The following is a 24,799-nucleotide window of genomic DNA, read 5'->3' as shown; positions in this document are numbered from 1 at the left end:
AAGCATTGTCTCGCTGAGATACAGAACACCCCTCTCCTATCTCTGTGTAACGAAATATCCTAAAACTGATTGCTAAAAGAACATTTTCTCATTTTCCATATCTAAAAATTGATTCAACTTTACCTTGAACAACAACAGTGATTCAACACCAACCTTGAAACTGAGGTGGGAAACACCACAGAACAAGTTCACAGCATGTGTTCCAAGCCAGTGTAGAAGATAGCATTTGAATATGCAAGAGATAAGTTCAGAAGAAAGTGCTTGGGAACTGCTGAGATTGGACTTTCTTTTTGAATATGAAATGGCCATTTTGAAATTCTAATCAGTATCAGACTCTTCTCAGAGTCATTTCTATCTCTGAGTCTTGTGATGTTGTGTAAGCCACATAAACATTTGCCTCCGTGATCTCTGACATGGTGACTGTGTGAAATGCCATACGTCTGAAGTAATACAATCATTCTAAATTATTGAATTTGACTTGGGTTATAATAACTGCCTCAAATAACTGCCACATAAGAAAGGTTGTTCACATGGTGGCAGTGAAGCCTTCAGTGGCCGCGCTGGCTGTCAGCAGTGTGGGCACGGGGGCACAGTCAGGCAGTGTGCTGGTGCTCTTCTGCTTTTCAGTGTTCACCCAGCCCGCGTTGTTGCCAAACCGCGTGGGCTATGACGTGCTCATACAGAAGTTCCTGAGCCTGTACTGCGACCAGCTCGACATGCACCACAAATTCGTGGTGCAGCTCTTCTCTGAGAGGGGCCCAAGGCCTTCGTGGTGAGCGAGCACTGCAAGCTGCACCTGGTGCTGCTGCAGATCCAGCTTATGACCCTCGGAGACCTCATGCCTCCGAGCACTGTGTTTTTCTGCTGTGACAAGAGATTCTGTCCAGCCATCAAGTACTATGGAAACATCATTAGTGTGGGACAGAGACTGTTGCAAGGATCTCGGATATTAGGGATTCCAGTTATCATAACAGAACAATACCCCCAAAGGACCTGGCAGCACCGTTCAAGAAATTTAATTAACAGATGTAAAACTGGTTCTTCCAAAGACCAAGTTTTCTATGGTTTTACCTGAAGTCAAAGCGGCATTAGCTGAGATTCCTGGCATCCGGAGTGTTGTGTTGTTTGGAGTAGAAACGCACCCATGTATCCAGCAAACTGCCCTTGAGCTGGTCAGCCGAGGGATTGAGGTTCACATCATTGGAGATGCCACCTCCTCGAGAAGCATGATGGACAGGATGTTTGCTCTTGAGCGTCTTGCTCGAACTGGGATCATCGTGAACACTAATGAGATTGTCCTCCTTCAGCTGGTGGCTGACAAAGACCACCAGAAATTCAAGGAAATCCATAACCTAATTAAGGCGAGTGTCCCGGAGTCTGGTCTGCTTTCCAAAGTACACAAGACATGAAGGATCAGGATCCTCCTTCCTTCCAGGCAATGGGACTGCAAGCCAATCAAGCCCTTGTCTCTACTAGAACTATTATGTTAAGTCAACAGCAGCTCTTTCTTTGCAGCTATTAGTAACACTTAACTGGCTAGACCATTGGGTACAAGTGTCTAGTTACGATGTCGAGGCTTCAGGTGCTGCTTGTCTTCTGTGTTTCCTAACAAACTTAGTCATTAAGACAGATTACCATGGAGGTCCCTGTCTTGTCTACACGGTATGCTCTGACCATATCTTTCCAAAGCACACCCTCTGGTGAAGTTTTCTTAAATTGTGCACTAACCTACCATAATGATTTGACTTTTCTATTGTTGTGGAACATCTGTTGTAATGTCGGCATAGACCCAATGATTCCTAGATGAGAACTGACAAGCAAGACTCTGGATCCTGTATCTACCTACCCTTCTAACATTGTTGAATTTGCTGAGTGAGGTACATTGTCTTATCTTAAATATTGTGTATCTGACTTGATTGCACTCATTTTCTTATTCTTGTTACCATCTTTGTGGATTTTCTTCCTCTGGCTAACAATCTATGCTAACGTTTTTTCTTGCGTGGAATGTTTTACTTCCTCCTTGGTTATTTCAAACTTGTAAACAGATGGGAGTGGTTTGCAATGCTGGGTCATTGACAGAGGTATGTCCTAACATAATGCCTTTACAGTCTTTTTGAGTGCATCTTTGACTATACACAGGAGTTGGTGGAGAAACACACACTTGGTAAAATGTAGTTTAAAATACCCATATTCCCCTTTAAACATTGTTACAGCTGATATCATCAACAGGACTCATAGGGGTAATACAAGTAGTCATTGTTAACCTGTCAATAAACTTACTTTCATTTCATACTGATTAGTGCTTAAAAACATTTTAATATATGTTGTGATATGTAGAACATTACTCTCTTTGTATAAAATTAAAGAAAATGTATTATCTGGGTGAAACTCCATGAATATTAGTCAATGAATTGTAATGAATTTTCAAAGGTAACAGATTTGATATTTATAATCTTATAACTCATTGGAACTTTAAAAAGAGGAGAATCCTCTGCAGGCTCAGATTGTTGGAGTTCCTGCAGGGTTTTCCTGTTAGCACTGTAGAAATGTGTTTTGTCATTTGAGCCTTGGTAAGGCACCACAGCCTAGTCTTCTTGGTGTGTTAAGTTGTTCTCAACCTCTGGGCTGTCACAACAGGGGTCACACATCAGATATATTACATACCAGTTATTTGCATTAAGATTCATGACAGTAGCAAAGTAATGGTTAGGGAGTCATCACAACATGAGGAACTGTATTAAAAGGGTTGCAGCATTAGGACGGTTGAGAGCTACTGCTTAGCAGATGAGTCTAGAAAGAAGCATCATATAGTTATCCATGTTTTAAGATAATGTCTAATAAATATAATCTAGTATTTTTCAAACTTTTATTATCAGGAGTGCTTGCTAAAATACTGATTCTAGCTTTTTCTTCTCCCTTCATTAAAAACAAAAGGGCATTACCACTATCAAAGCAAAGATTTAATGCAGGATGGTTTCCCTTCCTGGTATCCATTCCTCTTCCACAGCTGAAGCCAGCTATGGGGCCCTGGATTTAGTGTCCTGTGGCTGACCTAACAAAACTCCATAGATGCCATGTCTCATGACTGTTTCATCTCAAATCTGTGGAGTTCTAGGGTCTACTGTGCTGAGATCAAAGCTTGTATTGCAAAGCTGTGATCTTTTCTGGGGCCTGTATAAGGGATGACTTATATCCTGCAGTTCTGTGATTCTAGAATCTCCAACTGTGGGCTTTTTGGATAGGTTGGTTTTGGTTTATTTGTTTGTTTTGTCCCATTACTTCCATCTTCTCAGGTAACAAGTATGAGTCCTTAGGTTCCTTCTGACTCCCTTCTTCTTCCTTTGCCTAAGGTCTCATGTGATTAAAGGTTCCTAATTAGCAACCATATTCCACCTGCAGCCTTAACAACCTTTGGTCATGTATTTCTGTTCCTGGATCTAGGGATTAAGTCCAACTATAATAACCACTCAGGATTGAACAGCTCCTTTTTGATGTACCTTATAGATGACTGTAAAGCAATGTTTTCTTCTTATTTAGATACATTTTGAATGAGAACTTCAAACTGTCTCTATTTGTCTTCTCTCCTCTGATTCCATCTACACAACTTCCAAATACCTTTCATCTTCTGTGTGTTGTATATCTTCACTTGTAAAAAACCTCCAGATAGACTATGCTAGGCAAATTAACTATGAAAGAATAAATTGCTATAAAAGACCAGGAAACACACTATCAAACTGAAGCTAGCACAGGCACAAGACAATAACTGTAGTAATTAGAAATAAAAAGGAATTGATAAAGAATTTTAATGGAAAATAATAATGGAACGTGGTGACTAACAGCAATGTGGAACACCTATAATGTTTTGAATATAAAAGCAACAGAAAAGCAAAATCAATGCAGGCAAATAGGGTCCTGTTCATACATAAATCACCCTCTGTGGCTTTCTCTTCACAATTGAAAAGTTTTAGTCTCTTTAAAGGAATACTTTAAGCCTTCACAATGAACGATATGTTCTATCTTTACTCTGTGATTCCAAATAATATGGAGTTTTTATGTTGATGTTGTGGCTAATGTGCTATTTCTTTTATGTTGTTTGTAATACCATACCATAAGTCCCACTTTTCCAAATATAACTACTGAAGTGGTTCCTGAAGTTACATAATCATACAAATTTATTGAGATGACCATGAAAATTATTATTTCAATTCTCTATCACATCTTTACCAGCTACATCTATTCAATCTCATGATCAACATTTATTTTTATTTAATGGCTTATCATATTTAAGGGTTCATTGTCCAAATTGCAAGTCTAGCAGCAATAATCTCAATAACATACCTCCAGCAACTGTGAGACTCTGTCTTCAGCTGGATTTTATTACTCTATCCTTTTCCAATACCTTGCTAAGCATTATGATGCTTTCTTTCTACTACTATAAAACTTTACTAAAGAAACATCTACAGTTTATCCATTTTCCCTCTACTGAAATGTAAAAGGAAGTTCAAAACTCTACATTGAACTTGAACTAGGATGCGTGTTTTATGGATTATAAATGATCTTTCACTCCATCTTGCATAAACCAACAAAATCAATGTGATCAATTATCAACAATTATCAATGTTAATTGACAGCACCTGAAACTGGAAAGCCATAGATTTTACATTTTTGGAAAACCAAAAATGTCTTAACCTCAAACCATTTACTAGAGGCAATGCATAAGTGTATTTTTGACCTCTGGTTGTTGTTGTTGTTGTTGTTGTTGTTGTTGTTGTAGTTGTTTGATATACTACTTGACCAGAAGTTATTCAGAATTCCACAGTATTTACAGTCAGCTTTCATTGTATTAATTATGAGACCATGCACTGGCATCCTTAAAATGACACTTAAGGTATTTGCCTGTTTAGGTAAACTATTATAAGACTGCTTTATGTGTATAAAGACATTCAGAGTATCATCCCTCCACTAATTTTACTACTACTCACAGGGTTGTTATGCAAAGTTTGAGAAGCATTTTTAAAGATAAAAGAAATCATCAGATCCTATTACAAAAACGTATACTCAACAAAACTGGAAAATCTAGATGAAATGAATGATTTTCTAGACAGAACCAGGTACCAACGTTAAATCAGGACCAGATAAACTAGCTATACAGTCCTATAGCCCCTAAGGAAATGCAACCATTCAGTAAAATGTTCCAACCAAAAAAAGCCCGGGGCCAGATGGATTTAGTGCAGAATTCTATCGTAACATTAAAGAAGATCTATTACCAATCCTTTTCAAACTATTCCAAACAATAGGAACAGAAAGAACAATGACTAATTCATTCTATGAAGCGACAGTTAGTCTGATACCTAAACCACATAAAGAATGAAAAAAGAAAGAGAACTTCAGATGAATTTCGTTTATGAATATTGATGCAAAAATACTCAATAAAATTTTCACAAACTGACTCTAAGAACACATCAAAATGATCATCCACCATAATCACGCAGGCTTCATCCCACAGATTTGGGGATGGTTCAATATACATAAATCCATCAACATAATCCACTATATAAACAGACACAATGGAAAAAAATAACATGTTCGTCTCATTAAATGCTGAAAATACTTTGAAAAATACAACACCTGTTCATGTTAAAATTCTTGGATAAGGAATTCAAGGCACATACCTAAACATAATAAAAGCAATATACATCAAACCAACAGCCATCATCAAATTAAATGGAGAGAAACTTGAAGCAAACTCACTAAAATCAGGGACAAGACAAGTCATTCACTCTTTCTGTATCTATTCAATGTCAGACTTGAAGTTCTAGCTAGAGCAATTAGACAACAATAGGAGGTCAAAGGGATACAAATTAGAAAGGAAGAAGTCAAGTTATCACTATTTGGGGATGATATAATAATATGTATATTAGTGACCACAAAAATTCTACCAGAGAACTGCTATACCTGATAAACAACTTTAGCAAAGTGTCTGGATATAAAATTAACCCAAACAAATCAGTAGCCTTCCTCTACACAAAGGACAAATGTGCTGAGAAAGAAATTAGGGAAACAATGTACTTCAGAGTATTCACAAATAATATAAAATACCTTGGTGTGAATCTAACCAAGCAAGTGGAAGATCTGTGTGACAAGAACTTCAAATCTTTGAAGAAGGAAATTGAAGAAGACCTCAGAAGATGGAAAGATCTCCCATGCTCACAGATAAGTAAGATTAAACATAGTAAAAATAGCCATCTTACCACAAGCAATCTACAGATTCAATGCAATCCCCATCAAAATCCCAACTCAATTCTTAACAGAAAGAGAAAGAGCAATTCTCAACTTCATATGGAATAATAAAAAAAAAATCCCAGGATAGCAAAAACAATTCTCAACAATAAAAGAACTTCTGGGTAAATTACCATCCCTGACCAAATGCTGTACTACAGAGCAATAGTGATAAAAACTGCAAGGTATTGATACAACAAAGACAGACAGATCTATGAATGAAATATAATTGAATACCCAGCAATAAACCTACCCTCCTATGTTAACTTGATCTTTGATAAAGAAGCCAAAGAAGTGGATAAAATAAAGCATTTTCAACAAATGGTGCTGGTCTAACTGGAAGTCTGCATGTAGAAAAATATAAAATCATCCATTTTTTCTCCTTATACAAAGCTCAAGTCCAAGTGGATTAAAGATCTCAACATTAGACCAGATACACTAAATCTAATAGACAAAGTGGGAAATAGCTTGGGAACACATTGGCACAGGGGAAAATCTCCTGAGCACATAACCAATGACTCATGCTCTAAGATCAACAATTGACAAATCGGATCCTGTGAAACTGAAAAACTTCTTTAAGGCAAAGGATACTGTCAATAGGACGAAATGATAACTTACAGATTGGAATAAGATCTTTACTAACCCTACATTTAATAGAGGACTAGTATCCAAAATATAAAAATAATTCAAGGAATTAGACTCCGTAAAACCAAATAACCCAATTCATAATTCTAATAGTCTCTCCTCAGCACCTGATCAAGATAGATGCAGATACTCACAGCCAACCATTGGACTGAGCCCAGGGACCCCAATGAAAGAGTTAGGGGAAGGACTGAAGGAGCTGAAGGGGACTGCAAGTCCATAGGAAGAACAACAGTGTCAACTAACTAGACCCCTCAAAGCTCCCAGAGATTAAGCCACCAACCAAAGAGCATACAGGGGCTGGTTCATGGCTCCTGCTACATATGTAGTAGAGGACTGCCTTATCTGGCATCAGTGGGAGGGGATGTGTTTGGTCCTGTGTAGGATTGATGCCCCAGAGAAGGGGGATGTTAGAGGCATGAGGTGGGTTGGGGAGCACCCTTTAGACGCAAATGAGAAGGGGGATGGGGTGGAGGATTCATGGAGGGGAGACTGGCAAGGGAGACAACATTTGAAATATAATTAAATAAAACAATTAAGAAAATAAAATAATAAAAATTAAAAAATAAAAAAGTAAGAGTTACACCATTATTGGGAAACTGTCACTTATGTTTTTATTCATTAAAATAAATATTTCCAAAACATAGAACATTATTTTTAGCTAAAACTTAATATTTATGTGATCAAAAATAGTGAGAGATGTTTTAAAATGAGATAATTAAAATGTTTATCTACAATCATACTCACAGAATCATTTAAATAAAATATTCTCTAAAACTGTTCTTGCAAATATTGTCCTCAAAGCATAACAAACATTATTATCTTCATTAATGACTACTTGCAAGATCTTACAAGAAGCCCTCAGGATTGGATCTGTTAACATTCCAACATAGAAAGAATGGGTGGAGCCATTAGCTCTTCACCTGAAATTTCTGTTCCCTCTTGCTGCCTCACCATGACAGCTGTGTGTAATTTTACCTCAGCTGCAAGTGATTTCAGGAGATGCTAGGAGTACATAAAGTGTGGAAGAATTACTGAACCAGAACTCTCTGCAGTGTGAGAAAGTTGCTGCCCATGCTAGGGTGAAACATTTTCGTGGTGCCTGCTTTGGGATCTCATATGCTCCAGTAACGCTCAACCTGATTCATTCACTGTAGCCAATTTGGGAATAAAATCAGTACATTCTTTGGTCTGTTGTGAGTGTTGACCCTGGGGTAAGTAGACTTCCTTTATATCTCCCAAAGAAAATTCCAAACAACAGATTTGGGTAAATTTAAAGTGATACGAGAAAATGTTTTAAATAATTTAAATTTTTATAAATAAAATAGATGAATAAATTTCCATTTTCACATTTGATCTACTAATTATTTGTCTTAATTTTGATTCATTAACCCATGATAAGTTATCTTCAATAATTCTGAACTATCATTCCTTAATTAGCTCCTTATTATTTATATAATAAAGATAAACTCAAAATGTTATAGTACATGAGAAATCTAATATTAGCTATTGACTATATAGGTTGAAACTGATCTCCAAAATTTCAGAGTACTACAGCAAAACTGTAAGTTAATAATTGTTACACAATTACTAAAACCATAGCTTTGTTTCAGAAAGATTGAACTTGATTTATGAAAATGAGATAGTACAGTGATTAATCCAGAGCCATTGCCATTTTTAGAGTCCCTATCACACAGTCCTCCATATTTTTGATACCATAGATGCAAAGAATAACATGTAATGTAACCAGGAACATTACAGTTGTATCTTAATAGCTATGTTTCCTGATGGTCAAAATGCTCCCTTGTGGAAAAACAAACACACAAAAAGCAACAATAACATCAAAAAGCTTGAAGATTCAGGTTGTTCTCAATCTAAGACAATTACATACCAGGAGACTTTACCATTTGTCATATTTGAAAAAAAGCCCCATCTTCATTTTAACAGTATTTGTACTGTGGCTTTTGACCCTTTTGAGTCCTCTATGATTTGAGAACTAAAACAAGTCACTTTAACTCTTAAATATGGTACTCTTGGTTTTGTGCTCCATAGAAGAATGTGATCAAGTAAAGTTTGTGTGCATTGTTTATTTTTTATTCTGAGGAACACATGAAATCAAATTCTGTCTTCAATAACTTAGTTGTAATTTTAAAAAATATTTGGATATTTTAATTATATTTCAATATATAAAATAAAACATTACTTGAATTTTAATTTTCTTTGTCCTTTTAACAGCCACTTGACATTGGCTCAATCATTTGCTAGCTGTCATAAGTAACAATTAAGCATTATCCCTACCATAATGTAAAAATGAGAATTCTGATTTATAAATATCATCTTTTAAAAGGCTCATAAGTTTATTAAATGTGTGTGTATGTGTGTGTGAGTGTGTGTGTGTGTGTGTGTCTGTGTGTGTGTGTGCATGTATTGGGTAAGCAATGCACCAACCAGTTACAAGAAATAAAGGTGACATTTCAGTCAATGTCTTGGTCTAAACCTGATTTTATAGGATTCATTGGAACTTAAATTATACCATAAAGGTGGGTTTGTTTTGTTTTTCTAGGCAAGACAGCAATACTTGCATAATATCACACTATATGGGCACTGACTATGGGCTTATCTATGAAAACATAAATTATCAGTCACATTAAACTTTAAGCAGCTCTAGTGTTCTAACTAACATTTTCTAAGGGTAGTGGTACCCACAAGCATGTGGAAGATGGAGAATAGTAGCTGGAGTAAACTGGACCATAGGGAATTTTCTAATATTACCTTTGTCTTTCCTTTTCACCTTATGCAATCATTGCTAAAATAGTAATTTTTATTCTATAATGATGATGATAATGTTATGAATGAAATATTTAGTTTTATCTAATAGTTATTAGTTAATAAACAAATGGTCAGTTATTAGGATTATTCTTGGTATATAGTCAGTTTGCATTTTACTGGGCTTGTAAAATTTTTCATACAAATATATAAAATATTATGGCCATGTTTCCCCAGTTAATATAATTTTTGGCTCATCAAATTTCCTAGCATGAATTTACATTAAGCAGAAATAATTTTTATTTAATCAATTTTTTAATAACTAAACAGCATAAACTTAATGACTTCAGACAAATCTCATGCATTATTTTACATATCTGTAAGTCAAAATTGCAGCATGAGAGTGCTGAGTTTTTTCCAGGTCCCACAAGATGTTAGGTTGGCAACTATGCCTGACTAGAGCATAATTCCTAACTAGAATACAGAATCAAACCCTGGAAACTGGTGGCCATAGTGGCTCATACCTGTGACATAGGGGTAGCTGAAAGAGACCGACACTAGTTTGATGTCAGAGACCCTGTCTCAAACAACTAAAACAACAAAAGAAATAGCATTGCTAAAATGTGTTTGCTGAGATCAAGGGATTTTTCCCATGTGTTTATCTGTATGACTACAATTACACTAAAATTTTTGAACAAGTCCCAAATACTAACAGTCCTCTAACAGAGATACCTCCTCTCTTTCCACCAATGCTTATTGTATAACAAAGATCAATTATGTTCTATAGTTCTATCATTCTATCCTCTTGAGACTGTTGTAAAACATGGAATCATAAGAGTATAGGAACTTTTGAAAACGAGTTTGTTTGTACTCAAGAGGATGGCCTTGAGCTCCATACAAGTTGGTTGTACATCAAGAGTTTCTCTCTTCTTATCCTGTGGTATGAATGTCCCAGATTTTACTGCAATATTTGTCTGCATGTACCAATATTTTGTCTCTTCTTATCTCATGGCATGAATGTCCTACAGTTTGCTAAAACATTTGCCCATTGTTGAAATATCTTGCTAGTTTCTACATTGGGACTTCTGCAAACAAAGTTTCCATGAACAATTACGTAGAGGATTTTTTTTTTTTTTTTTGTAGATATAAGGTCTCATTTTCTGGGCTAAGTATACAGAACTGCATCTGCTATGCTCCTTGGTGAGTTGAAGTTTGAATTTTGTTTAATCATTTTAAAATTTCCAACTATTTGGAAGTTACTGAACAATATTATATTTATGACAACATTTATCAGTAATCTAATTTCTTTGTATAGTTTTTGACTATTTGGCATTTTAACTTTATTATTTATTTTATATTTAATGTTTATGCTGTGGCATTTCATAATTGTTTTTCATTATCAATTGCCTGGCATTTAATGAAGTTGAGTTTCTTCCCATGTGTGTATTTATTTGCTGGCTATATATCGTCTTCAGTGAAATGTCACTGTTGGCGTTTGCCTATTTTGCCATGAGGTGGGGGGAGGTTAGTAAAGCTTGGCCTAGAATGTATATAATAGCTTTTGCTAAGCACTCACAGCCAGTGAGCTACACTCTACTTTAATTTTGCTGTTTTACCTCTTCCATTTTAAGGGTTTTTCTAAACATGGTTTAGAAACATCTTTGCAAAACCAGTTGATTTTATTTTCTGTTGAAAAGACTAAGCAACAATTTGTTTCTAATTTTAATAAAGCCTTTGTTAACAATTATATGGGTTATGTTTATAGTATATGTCTAATAACTCTTTGTCAAATCAAAGGTCCTCAAAGTATTCTCCTATATTGTCTTGGAAAAACTTTGTAATTTAATATTTTACATGGAAATCTACTCTGTTAAAATTTAATTATATAAAGGATGTGAGGGTTAAGTTACAATTTTCTTTTTTTTTTCTCTAATGAATTTCAATACTGATTTGTTGTAAAAATCCACCTCTCTCAATTGATAATGCTATGTTTTCTTACTTTTTCAATGATTTTATTAGTACTGATTATAATTTTCCATTGTTAATTCTTTGAAACTTTCATACATGAATATAACTATTGACCATTTCTACCTTTCATTCTCCATCTCCAACTTTCCCCAGGAAACTCCCATATCTCCCTTCCAACTGCATTCCATCATTTTAAAAAATATCTATTTTTCTTTTTTTTTTATTACATTTTCTTTTTTTGTGATTTTTTTTCTTTTTTTTTTATTGGATGATTTATTTACATTTCCTATGTTGTCCCCTTACCCCATCCCCCACCACCCCCTCGGAACCCCTAATCCCCTCGCCCCTATTTTTCAATCCACTGACTCCAAGTAGTGATGTTTATATGGGTGTGAGACCATCTATTAGAGTATAGGGAATCTATCAATGGCCATGTCTGGAAAAAAAAAAAGACTTTCCTTCCCTTGAATCCATCATTTGGCAACCTCTCCAGCTAGGGTGGAGTGATAGGAGGCCTTCCACCATCCATGTGTCCACGCTGGAATTTTTTTTTTGGTTTTTTTTTTTGAGACAGGGTTTCTCTGTGTAGCCCTGGCTGTCCTGGAACTCACTCTGTAGACCAGGCTAGTCTCAAACTCTCGAACTCAGAAATCCACCTGCCTCTGCCTCCCAAGTACTGGGATTAAAGGCGAGTGCCACCACCACCTGGCCACACTGGAATTTTTATTGGTTACTATTTTGTAAGTCTTGTGTAAGTAATCAAATCTTCTGTGAGAAGGCATGTGCAAAAGGCAGGTCATGTAAAAATAACATTTTACAGCTTTCCTCCTATCCTGTAATATGTTTCTCAAATATTCTTATCCATACTTTATAGAGGCATATCTATGGTGTCCTCTAATTTTTTATATTCATGTTTGGGTTTCTGTTTAGTTACCATTTTCTCTCTTCATGTTCACTTTCTCCATCCCCCTCCATCCCTTCTTCCCCCATTCCTCCATCCCTCTCTGGCAGACCCTAGGTCTTAATGTGTATCAAAGCCATTTGCCTGTCTATCTATCTGTGTATATATCTGTGGGAATGTTAAAGGATGAATATGAGTGTGGTGAGAAGAAATATTGAAGGAGAAGGGGGAGAAAAATTGAATACATGTACATGAAAACTGGAGGGAGACTACTGTGAAGGTAGGAGTGTACAAATGGGGCAAGAAGGATAAAGTATTAGATAAGGAGAAGAAGGTCAATAAAACCAGGCTTGAATTTCACCATGTCGTGCAGGCCGTAATCGAATTTGAGATCATCATTCTTTTGTCTTTATGTCTTGCAATCCCAGGTATGTACCAACATGCACTACTACAAGATTGTTATTTTATATTCTTAATGAGGTGATCATTTCATCATCACATACTTCTTTATTAATATTTATTGACATGCATCTGTCTATGTAGATTGCCTGGTGTTAATATAACTAAGCAATTTTTCATTGAAATAGCATATTTCTTTTTTTTGTTGGTGCTATAAAAATCATCATAAATATTAGAAGCAAATATATTATTATTTTGCAATATGCAGAAGTGAGATTTTGTATAGGAATCTCTGCGTATTTAAATGATGGTAGCAGTACAGCTGCATATCATAGTGAATTATATGAATAAGAATCTGCTTTCCAACTCTTCTAGATTGTTTGCTGAACTAAATTTCTTGAGGTTGGTGGAGAAAGATAATTTCCTTTCCGGTCATCAAACAGGTAAGACCTTAAGCTCCTTATATTTTTTCTATCTTAGAAGAGAAGAAAACATATGGTAATTTGACAGATCTACCCTTATGAGTATTAGAAACCAGGAAGAAATAGCACCAGATGAGACAAATATATAACTTTGTCCCCAAAGATAGAAGAAGGCTTTGTCAGAGAGGTATGGGCCTTGCTCAATATGAGGGGTTAGACCAGTGGCCAAGAGAAGGAGAAAAAAACAGTGTCAAGCAGAAACTTTGAGTGAAAGCTAATGGATGCCCCAGTTTTGACTAGATACAACAAAATGTGACTCTAGTAATGTGTTTGAGAATCCTTTTTGTTTCTTTGTGTCATATCTTAAAAGGTGACCAGCATCTATTCCCATCTGCTGCCAAGGGAAGATACTCTGATCTATGAATATAGTAGGATATCATTAGGAATAATTCTATTATTACTTTTTTAGATCAGTAGTTTTTGTTTACTTTAACCCTGGGTCCCTTGGTATCTAGTCTCTGGTTCTTAGCTACCCAAGTAGTGTCTAGAATGGGTTTCTTCTTGAAGAATGGGCCTTATGTCAAATTATACATGTTGGCTACTCTCACAAGTTCTATCCTAGCATATTTTGCAGGTAGTACAGATTATAGGTCAAAGGCTTTGTGCTGGGTTAATGTTTATGTTTCTCTTTTGGTAGCCTGCAAAGTACCTTCCTACACTAAAAAGACTAGAATGTAAGGGTAAAAGCTCCATGTACATACCAAGTCAACATCTCCATGTTCAATGAGTTGTATGTCCATTGTCCTCCACAATGGGACCCCATTGTCAGATTTCAGAGAGCAACCCTGTGTCTTAGCAAAAGCCTGATTGTTTGGGGATATCCATGGGACCCTATGCCAAACAAATCGATTGAATTTAACACAGTCCTATTAGTGAAAGCCTCATTTGGTGACAAGAGATGGGCTGTTGTGACTTTGTAACCTCTATTATTAAGAGACCACATTAGGATCACCTTCATAAATTTTGAAAAGTTTTTACTGCAGTAGATTCTCATATCACCTTTAAAATGCTCCTTAATTCAAGTTCTTTATCCAAATTCTCTTCTACTACCCTATCTCCGCAATCCCTTCCCAACTGATCTTTCCATTTCTATCTCCACCTACCCGAAGTCTGCAACTAAAATCTATTGTATTTTCCCCTCCCAGGGAGATCCATGTGTCTCCCCCATACCCTTTCTCCTTACCTGATTCTACCCATTGTAGCGTGGTTATTATTTGCTTAACTTCAATTATACACTTATATGTGGATACATGCCATATTTATCTTTCTGGATCCTAGTTACCTCACTCACTTGGTTACCTACAAGTTTCATGATGCCATTTTTTAACCACTAAGTAATAAATGCTTCATTGTATAAATTTACCACACTTTTGTTTGCTTTATTTTACTTTCTTTTCCCCTTTTTTATTCTTCTCTCATATATTACATCCAGACTACAGTTTCCCCTCCCTATCCTTTCCCCAGTCTCTCCCTCCCACCCCAGCAATTCCCCCGATCCATGTCCCCTCCAACTACCTTCAAAAGGCAAGCAGAATTCCCAGGGACATCAATTAAATACATCATAACAAGCTGCAGTAAGACCAGGCACATATTCCAACATCAAGGCTGAACAAGCCAACCAAGTAGGAGGAAAGGCATTCTGAAGGCAAGCAAAAGAGTCAGAGACAGCCCCTTTCTCCTATTGTTACAAATCTTCTAAGAACACTAACCTGCACAACAATAACAATATATGCAGAGAGCTTTGATCAGACCCATACAGGTTCTCTCATCTCAGTGAGCTTGCTTGAATCTCAGTTGATTTGGTGCATCATGTTTTTGTAGTATTCTTGACCTCTCTGGCTTCCCTAGTCCCTCCTCTCCCTTCTCCATAGGACTCCCTGAGCTCCACTTAGTACTTGGCTGTGGGACTCTGCATCTGCTCCTATGGAGTTAATTTACACAATAAAGTATTGTGTAATTTTCCTTTATTCATTCTTCTGTTTTGGGACATCTGGGTTGTTCCCAGTTTCTGAGTATTATGAATGAGCCCACAGTGAACATGGTTGAGCAAGACTCCTTGTGGTTGGATGCATTTGGTTTATGCCCAAGACTAGTATAGCTGTGGCTTGAGGTAGATCTGAGGATCTGAGGAACACTCTGAGGAACCACTACATTCATTTCCATAGTAGTTGTACACATATGTTGTTGTCCACCAGCAATGGAGAAATGTTCCCTTTGATCAACATCCTCACCTCCATGAGCTGTCACTTGTTATTGATCTTTGCCATTCTGAAATGTATAAGATGGAATCTCAAAATAATCTTGATTGACATTTCCCTAATGGCTAAGGGTGTTGAACATTTCTTTAAATATTTCTCAACCATTTGAGATTCCTCTATTCTAAGTTCTCTGTACACTTCTATACCCAATTTTTAATACTTTGCATAATGGATCTTTATTAGGTGTGGAGTTGGTAAAAAGCTTTTTACCAATCTGTAGACTGCCACTTTGCCTGGATGATGTCCTTTACCTTACAGAAGCTTTGCAGTTTCATGAATAGTGTTTATTAACTGCTGATCTTAGTGCCTGCAGTTCAGAAAGTCATCTCTTAACTGTACATTATGCAGCAAGAATCTAAATGGAAAGTACCCATTAAATACCTTCCCTCAGAGCTCAGGGAATACCAGGAAAGAAGAACAGAAATATGTAAGAACCACATGGGATGGAGGACACTAGGAGAATAAGCCTCCCTGAAAGAATTAAGCAAGGCACATATGAACTCAGAGACTAAAGCAGCCAACATATGGCCTACATGGGTCTGTACCAAGTCCTTTGTATATATATTATTATAGCTGTTAGCTTAGTCGTTTTTCTGGGACTCCTGAGTATGAGAATAAGTAGGTCTCTAACTATTATGCCTTCTCTGGGGACTGTTTTTTTCCTGTTGGGATGCCATGTAAAACTTTGATATGATTGTTTTTGTTTCAGCTTATTATATTTTATTTTGATATGTTTGGTTGCTGTTTCTTAGAGACCCTCATTTTTCTAATGGGAGACAGAAGTCTAGAGGTAAGGGGAGGGGAGGTGGGAAAGAATTGAAAGGAGTAGAGAGAGGGGAAACTGTAACCATGAAATATCATATTAAAAATGAATCTAATTTCAATAAAATAAATAAAAATGATGATCAGAAAATATGCAATCACTGCTCAACAAAGGCATTAGAAATTACATGGGTCCAAGGTAAAGACATGTAGTGCAGACTGAAGATCCAAAAGTAGGCCCAGACAGAGAAGTACCTACAGAACTGTTGGTACCAAGTACCATATGACAAGAGATAGTTCTTAAAGCATCCACAGAGGTGTTGCTATTGTATATCATATACCAGAGATGGTGTTTAAAGGCCATCCCACTTTATTTTCTCTTTGAAAGTCAATGAAGTTGAAATCTTTGGTCAGAGGTTTCAACTTCAGGGCAATGTGGTTATAATTATTGAAAACTGCTAATAGTCAACATGATCCAAAATGTTTTTTTGTTTTGTTTTTGTTGTTGATACTTCAACTGTAATTTTATTTTCTTTTGTGATAATAAACTGGGAGTTTAAATTGTTCCCAAAACCATAAAAACAAAATAAAATATACACAGAAGAAGCTTATATATTGGTGTGGGGAGTGTAGGGACAGGGAATCTTGGAACTTATGCAGATTGTAATAGCACAGACTGAGGTGACAGGAGCCAGATAGTGGGATCTGGGTCCTACTTGCCACTATGATAATGTGAGACAAGAAAACTCAACTGGACAGTGGAGGGGAATATGGACTTCTTAAAGACAATGGTGGGGGGGGCACCTTGAGTCCCTTTAAATGCAAGGGTCAGGAGTTTGTTTCAGAAGATGACCCTAAATATTAACAAACCAATCCTCTACAGACTACAGAAAAGAGTTTATCAAGCCAACTGTAATCCCATTATGGCAAGATTGTAGATCTGTAGATTTTAAGCTCATAATGTCTCAGTTCCTATAAATTAGTTCCTGCTGCCTGCATAAAAAATTAGTAAACATTTGGTGACTAGCCAGGCAGTGGTGGAGCACATCTTTAATTTTAGCACTTGAGAGGCAGAGGCAGGCAGGTTTTTGTGAGCTTGAGGCCATTCTGGTATACAGACAGAACAAGTTTCAGAACATCCAAGGTTACACAGAAAAACCCTGTCTTGAAAAAGAAAATAAAACAAAAATAATTAAATAAAATTGATGACTGAAACCACGTGGATGTATTCCCCTCAGAGTTCCAGAAGTTAGATATCAAAAAATAAATAAAGCCTGTGGGCTGGGGCAGACACAGAGTTGGTCTGCTCCTGTCCTGTGGAGATACTGACTCCTGAGTCATCCTAGAGGAGCCACTGCACTCAGAGCAGCTGACACAGAGTTGATCTGCTCCTGTACTGTGGAGATACTGACCCCTGAGTCATCCTAGAGGAGCCACTGCACTAAGAGCAGCAGACACCAAGGTGGTTTGCACTTGGGAGACATCGTATCCTCAGCCATCCTAAAGGATCCACTGCACCCAGAGGAGGAGGATTTCCAGATCCAAGAGGTAGCCTGAGTCCCAGGAGTTCTTCCCCCCAGGAGATTAAGATCATAAGACTACAGAGACATCTGGACTCTGAGGAGCTCTGCAACAAGCAAGATAACTGGAAATACAGACTCCAGCCTTACACAGTGAGGGCAGGCAACACTAGAGTTAACCAGAAGGCGAAAGGCAAGCACAAGAACATAAGCAACAGAAACCAAAGTTTCTTGGCATCATCAGTACCCAGTTCTCCCAATATAGCAAGCCCTGAACACCCCATCACACCTGAAAAGCAGGATTCAGAATTAAAATCACTTCTCATGATGATGATAGAGGATTATAAGAAGGAATTAAGTAACTCCCTTAAAGAAATACAGGAGAGTACAAGTAAACAGGTAGAAGCCCTTAAAGAGGAATCACAGAAATCCCTTAAGGATATGCAAGAAAACACAAAGAAGGAATTAAACAAAAACATTCAGGATCTGAAAATGGAAATAGAAACAATAAAGAAAGCTCAAAGGGAGACAACCATGGAAATAGAAAACTTAAGAGAGATAAGGAGTCATAGATGCAAGCATCACCAACCGAATACAAGAGATAGAAGAGAGAATCTCAAATGCAGAAGATACGGTAGAAAATATTGACACAGTTGTCAAAGAAAATGCAAAATGCAAAAAATTCCTAACTCAAAACATCCAGGAAATCCAGGACACAATGAGAAGACCAAATCTAAGGATAATAGGTATAGATGAGAATGAAGATTCCCAAATTAAAGGGACAGTAAATATCTTCAACAAAATTATTGAGGAAAACTTCCCTAACCTAAAGAACAAGATGCCCATAAACATACAAGAAGCCTACAGAACACCAAATAGAATAGACCAGAAAAGAAATACCTCCCATCACATAATAATCAAAACATCAGATGCACAAAACAAAGAAAAAATACTAAAAGCAGTAAGGGAAAAAGGTCAAGTAACATAAAAAGGCAGACCTATAAGAATTACACCAGACTTCTCACCAGAGACTATAAAAGCCAGAAGAGCCTGGACTGACATCATACAGACCCTAAGAGAACACAACTGCCAGCCCAGATTACTATACCCAGCAAAACTCTTAATCACTATAGATGGTGAAGCCAAGATATTCCATGACAAAACCAAATTTGCATAATATCTTCCCACAAACCCAGCACTTCAAATGATAACTGATGGAAAATGCCAACACAAGGAGGGAAACTACAACCTAGAAAAAGCAAGGAAGTAATCTTCCAACAACCCCAAAAGAAGATAACTATACAAACATAACTTTACCTCTAATAACAAAAATAACAGGAAGCCACAATAATTTTCCTTAATATCTCTTAACATCAATGGTCTCAATTCCCCAATAAAACGACGGAGACTATCAGACTGGATACACAAACAAGACCCAGAATTTTGCTGCATACAAGAAACGCACCTCAGTGACAAAGACAGACACTACCTCAGAATAAAAGGGTGGAAAACAATTTTCCAAGCCAATGGTCCCAAGAAACAAGCTGGAGTAGCCATTCTAATATCAAATAAAATTGACTTTCATCCAAAATTAATCAAAAAAGATAAGGAAGGACACTTCATACTCATCAAAGGAAAAATCTACCAAGGTGAACTCTCAATTCTGAACATCTATGCTCCAAATGCAAGGGCACCTACATACATAAAAGAAACTTTACTAAAGCTCAAAACACACATTACACCTCATACAATAATAGTGGGGGATTTCAACACCCCACTCTCAGCAATGGACAGATCATGGAAACAGAAACTAAACCGAGACACTTTGACATTAACAGAAGTTATGAACCAAATGGACTTAACAGACATCTGTAGAACATTTCATCCTAAAAGAAAAGAATATAACTTTTTCTCAGCACCTCATGGTACCTTCTCCAAAATAGACCATATAATTGGTCACAAAACAACCCTCTACAGATACAAAAAGATTGAAATAATCCCTTGCATCTTATCAGATCACCACGGACTAAGACTGGTCTTTAATAATGACAAAACCAATGGAAAACCCATGTGCACATGGAAACTGAACAACTCTCTACTCAATGATGACTTGCTTAAGGAAGAAATAAAGAAAGAAATTAAAGACTTTTTAGAATTCAATGAAAATGAGGACACATCATACCAAAACTTGTGGGACTCCATGAAGGCAGTGATAAGAGGAAAATTCATAGATCTAAGTGCCTACAAAAAGAAACTGGAAAGAGCACACACTAACAAGTTGACTGCACAACTAAAAGCTCTAGAACAAAAAGAAGCAAATACACCCAGGAGGAGTAGAAGGCAGGAAATAATCAAATTCAGGGCTGAAATCAACCAAATAGAAACAGAAAGAACAATACAAAATATCAATAAAACCAGGAGCTGGTTCTTTGAGAAAATCAACAAGATAGATAAACCGTTAGCCAGATTAACCAGAGAGCACAGAGAGAGTATCCAAATTAATAAAATCAGAACTGAAAAGGGAGACATAACAACAGAAACTGAAGAAATTCAAAAAATCATCAGATCCTACTACAAAGGCCTATACTCAACAAAACTGGAAAACCTGGATGAAATGGACAATTTCCTAGACAGATACCAGGTCCCAAAGTTAAACCAGGAGCAGATAAACCATCTAAATAGTCCCATAACCCCTAGGGAAATAGCAGCAGTCATTAAAAGTCTCCCCACTAAAAAAAGCCCAGGACCAGATGGTTTTAGTGCTGAATTTTATCAGACCTTCAAGGAAGACCTAATACCAATTCTCTTCAAACTATTCCACAAAATAGAAACAGAAGGAACACTATCCAATTTGTTCTATGAAGCCACAATTACACTCATACCCAAACCCCACAAAGACACGACAAAGAAAGAGAACTTCAGACCAATCTCCCTTATGAACATTGATGCAAAAATACTCAATAAAATTCTAGCAAAACGAATCCAAGAACACATCAAAACAATCATCCATCATGATCAAGTAGGTTTTATCCCAGGAATGCAGGGATGGTTCAATATTCGGAAATCCATCAATGTAAACCACTATATAAACAAACTCAAAGAAAAAAACCACATGATCATCTCACTAGATGCTGAGAAAGCATTTGACAAAATTCAACATTCCTTCATGATAAAAGTCTTGGAAAAATCAGGAATTCAAGGCCCATACCTAAACATAGTAAAAGCAATTTACAGCAAACCAGTAGCCAATATCAAGCTAAATGGAAAGAAATAGAAGCAATCCCACTAAGATCAGGGACTAGACAAGGCTGCCCACTCTCCCCCTCCCTATTCAATATAGTACTGGAAGTCCTAGCCAGAGCAATTAGACAACAAAAAGAAGTCAAAGGGATACAAATAGGAAAGGAAGAAGTCAAAATCTCACTATTTGCAGATGATATGATAGTATACTTAAGTGACCCCCAAACTTCCACAAGAGAACTCCTAAACCTGATAAACAACTTCAGCAAAGTGGCTGGTTATAAAATCAACTCAAACAAATCAGTAGCCTTCCTCTACATGAAAGATAAACAGACTGAAAAAGAAATTAGGGAAATGACACCCTTCACAATAGTTGCAAATAATATGAAATACCTTGGTGTGAATCTAACCAAGCAAGTGAAAGACCTGTATGATAACAACTTCAAGTCCCTGAAGAAAGAAATCGAAGAAGATCTCAGAAGATGGAAAGATCTCCCATGCTCATGGATTGGCAAGATTAATATAATAAAAATGGTCATCTTGCCAAAAGCAATCTACAGATTCAATGCAATCCCCATTAAAATCCCAACTCAATTCTTCACAGAGTTAGAAAAGGAAATTCTCAAATTCATATGGACTAACAAAAAACCCAGGATAGCGAAAACTATTCTCAACAATAAAGGAACTTCTGGAGGAATCACCATCCCTGACCTCAAGCTGTACTACAGAGCAATAGTGATAAAAACTACCTGGTATTGGTACAGAGACAGGCAGGAAGATCAATGGAATAGAATTGAAGACCCAGAAATGAACCCACACTCCTATGGTCACTTGATCTTTGACAAAGGAGCTAAAACTGTCCAGTGGAAAAAGGACAGCATTTTCAACAAATGGTGCTGGTTCAACTGGAGGACAACATGGAGAAGAATGAAAATTGATCCATTCTTATCTCCTTGTACAAAGCTCAAGTCTAAGTGGATAAAGGACCTCCACATAAAACCAGATACACTAAAACTAATAGAAGAGAAGGTGGGGAAGACCCTCGAATACTTGGGCACAAGGGAAAAGTTCCTGAACAGAACACCAATGGCATATGATCTAAGATCAAGAATTGACAAATGGGACTTCATAAAATTGCAAAGTTTCTGTAAGGCAAAGGACACTGTCAATAGGACAAAAAGACAACCAACAAATTGGGAAAAGATCTTTACCAATCCTACATCTGATAGAGGGCTAATATCCAATATATACAAAGAACTCAAGACATTAGACTCCAGACAACCAAATAACCCTATTAAAAAATGGGGTATAGAGCTTAACAAAGAATTCTCAACGGAAGAAACTCGAATGGCTGAGAAGCACCTAAAGAAATGTTCAGTGTCCTTAGTCATCAGGGAAATGCAAATCAAAACAACCCTGAGATTCCATCTCACACCAGTCAGAATGGCTAAGATTAAAAACTCAGGTGATAGTAGATGCTGGCGAGGGTGTGGAGAAAGAGGAACACTCCTCCATTGTTGGTGGGACTGCAAGATGGTGCAACCACTTTGGAAATCAGTCTGGCGGTTCCTCAGAAAATTGGACATAGCATTACCTGAGGATCCAGCTATACCACTCCTAGGCATATACCCAGAAGATGCTCGAACATATAACAAGGACATATGCTCAACTATGTTCATAGCAGCCTTATTTATAATAGCCAGGAGCTGGAAAGAACCCAGATCTCCTTCAACTGAGGAATGGATTAAAAAACTGTGGTATATTTACACAATGGAGTATTACTCAGCTATTAAAAACAATGAATTCGAGAGTTTCCTAGGTAAATGGATGGAACTAGAAATTATCATCCTGAGTGAAGTAAGCCAATCACAAAAGAACACACATGATATTCACTCACTGATTATTGGATATTAGCCCAGAACCTTGAAATGCCCAAGATGCAACTCACAGGCCACATGAAGCTCATAAAAAGGAAGACCAAGTAGGGGTGATTCAGTTCTTCTTAGAAGGAGCAACAAAATACTCAAGGGAGCAAATACGGAGACAAAGTGAGGGACAGAAACTGAAGGAGTGGCCATTTGAAGACCTTTCCACCTGAGTATCCATCCCATGTGCAGTCACCAAAGGTAGATGCTGATTTGGAAGTCAGGAAGTGTATGCTGATAAGGGCCTGATATGGATGTCTCCTCAGAGGGCTTCAAGAGTCTGACATATTCAGAGGCAGATGCTCACAACTAGCCATTGAACTAACTGATCATGAGGTTCTCAATGGAGGAGTTAGAGTGAGGACTGAGGAGCTGAAAGGGTTTGTGGCACCATGAGCAGAGCAACAATACCAACCAACCAACCGCAGTTCCCAGGGTCCTAACCACCAGCCTGGGAGCACTTAGGGAGGGATCCAGGGCTTCAGCTGAATATGTAAGTGTGGAGGGCCCTGCTGGACACAGGTGGAAGATGAGATCCTTGACCTCATGAAGGCTGGACGCCCCAGGGGGTGGGAATTTTGAGGGTGGGGAAGTGGGAGTGGGGGGTTAGGTGGGGGTTACATCCACGGAGAAAAAGGAGGAGGGGTAAGGGGATGGGGGATTCCCGGGTTGGTGGGGGATGGGGTAAGGGGACAACATATGAATTGTATATAAAATATCCAATAAAAAAAAAAAAGAATTACCCACTTCACAGGAAGTCGTTGCTGTGGTCTCCCTTAACAATGTGATGAGTACAGCCTGACAAATGGGGAGTTCAGGGATTTTGGAGGCAGCCGAAGCAAAAAGGGACCGAAGAGCTGAGAAAATGGAGATGTAGAGAATGGGAGATAACACAGGCGTGGCTTTTCCAGGGAACTTTCATTTCATACCCTTGAACCCAGAGATGTATATTTTAAGCATCTACATTATTTTTCAAGGGTCAAATGTGATTTTTAAAAAAAACTCTAGAGAGATTTAGACAAAGTCAGCATTAGAGTGGGATTCCATGCTGTGCATGTGGTGGGGGCCTATAGTCTCTGCACTCAGAAGGCTATGCATGTGGTGGGGGTATAGATAGATAGATAGATAGATAGATAGATAGATAGATAGATAGATAGATAGATATAAAATTTTACTATTACTAAAATGAAAACAGGGTGGGGGCAGCAAGGCGGCTCAACCAGTAGAAGGCGCTTGCCACCGAGGTTGACGGAGAGTACTGACCCCACAATGTTGTCCTCTGACCTCACGTGCATGCTGTAGTGTACACGCTCATACATATACATTGTGCACATACACACTGATCATTTTAATATTTTTTCAGTGGGAAAAAACCCGGAAATTTGGAACTGATGAGATGTGTTTGCTTATTTTTAATATAAAGAATTAAATCTTGGCTGAAGGTTTGATATTATAAGATATATTTTCAAAAGATATTTAAGTTTTAATTATTGAGGCGTATATATGTGTGCCTAGGTGGATGTGCACCATGTACATGCAAGTGGCTTCTGAAGCCAGAAGAGGGAATCAGACCTCCTGACACTGAAGTTAGAGGTGATTGTGAGCCACCAAAAATAAAATAAAATAAAATAAAATAAAATAAAATAAAATAAAATAA

At 37.3% G+C, this 24,799-nt stretch overlaps 1 protein-coding gene and 1 pseudogene across 1 annotated transcript in view; both read left to right on the top strand.

The window, feature by feature from the left end:
* Window positions 1-530: 530 nt before the first annotated feature.
* On the top strand, window positions 531-1,409 carry LOC114623259 (annotated as a pseudogene).
* An 11,921-nt stretch (window positions 1,410-13,330) lies between these two features.
* Mageb16 (MAGE family member B16) overlaps window positions 13,331-24,799 on the top strand; it is a 21,712-nt gene continuing 10,243 nt past the window's right edge. Inside the window, exon 1 of the mRNA XM_028769948.1 lies at window positions 13,331-13,398. The gene's annotated coding sequence lies outside the window, so the exon portion shown is untranslated. The remainder of the gene's footprint in view (window positions 13,399-24,799) is intronic.

This window comes from Grammomys surdaster, unplaced genomic scaffold (assembly GCF_004785775.1).
Source record: "Grammomys surdaster isolate TR1022 unplaced genomic scaffold, NIH_TR_1.0 195, whole genome shotgun sequence".
NCBI lineage: Eukaryota > Metazoa > Chordata > Mammalia > Rodentia > Muridae > Grammomys > Grammomys surdaster.
This window is presented reverse-complemented; position numbering and strand designations above follow the sequence as displayed.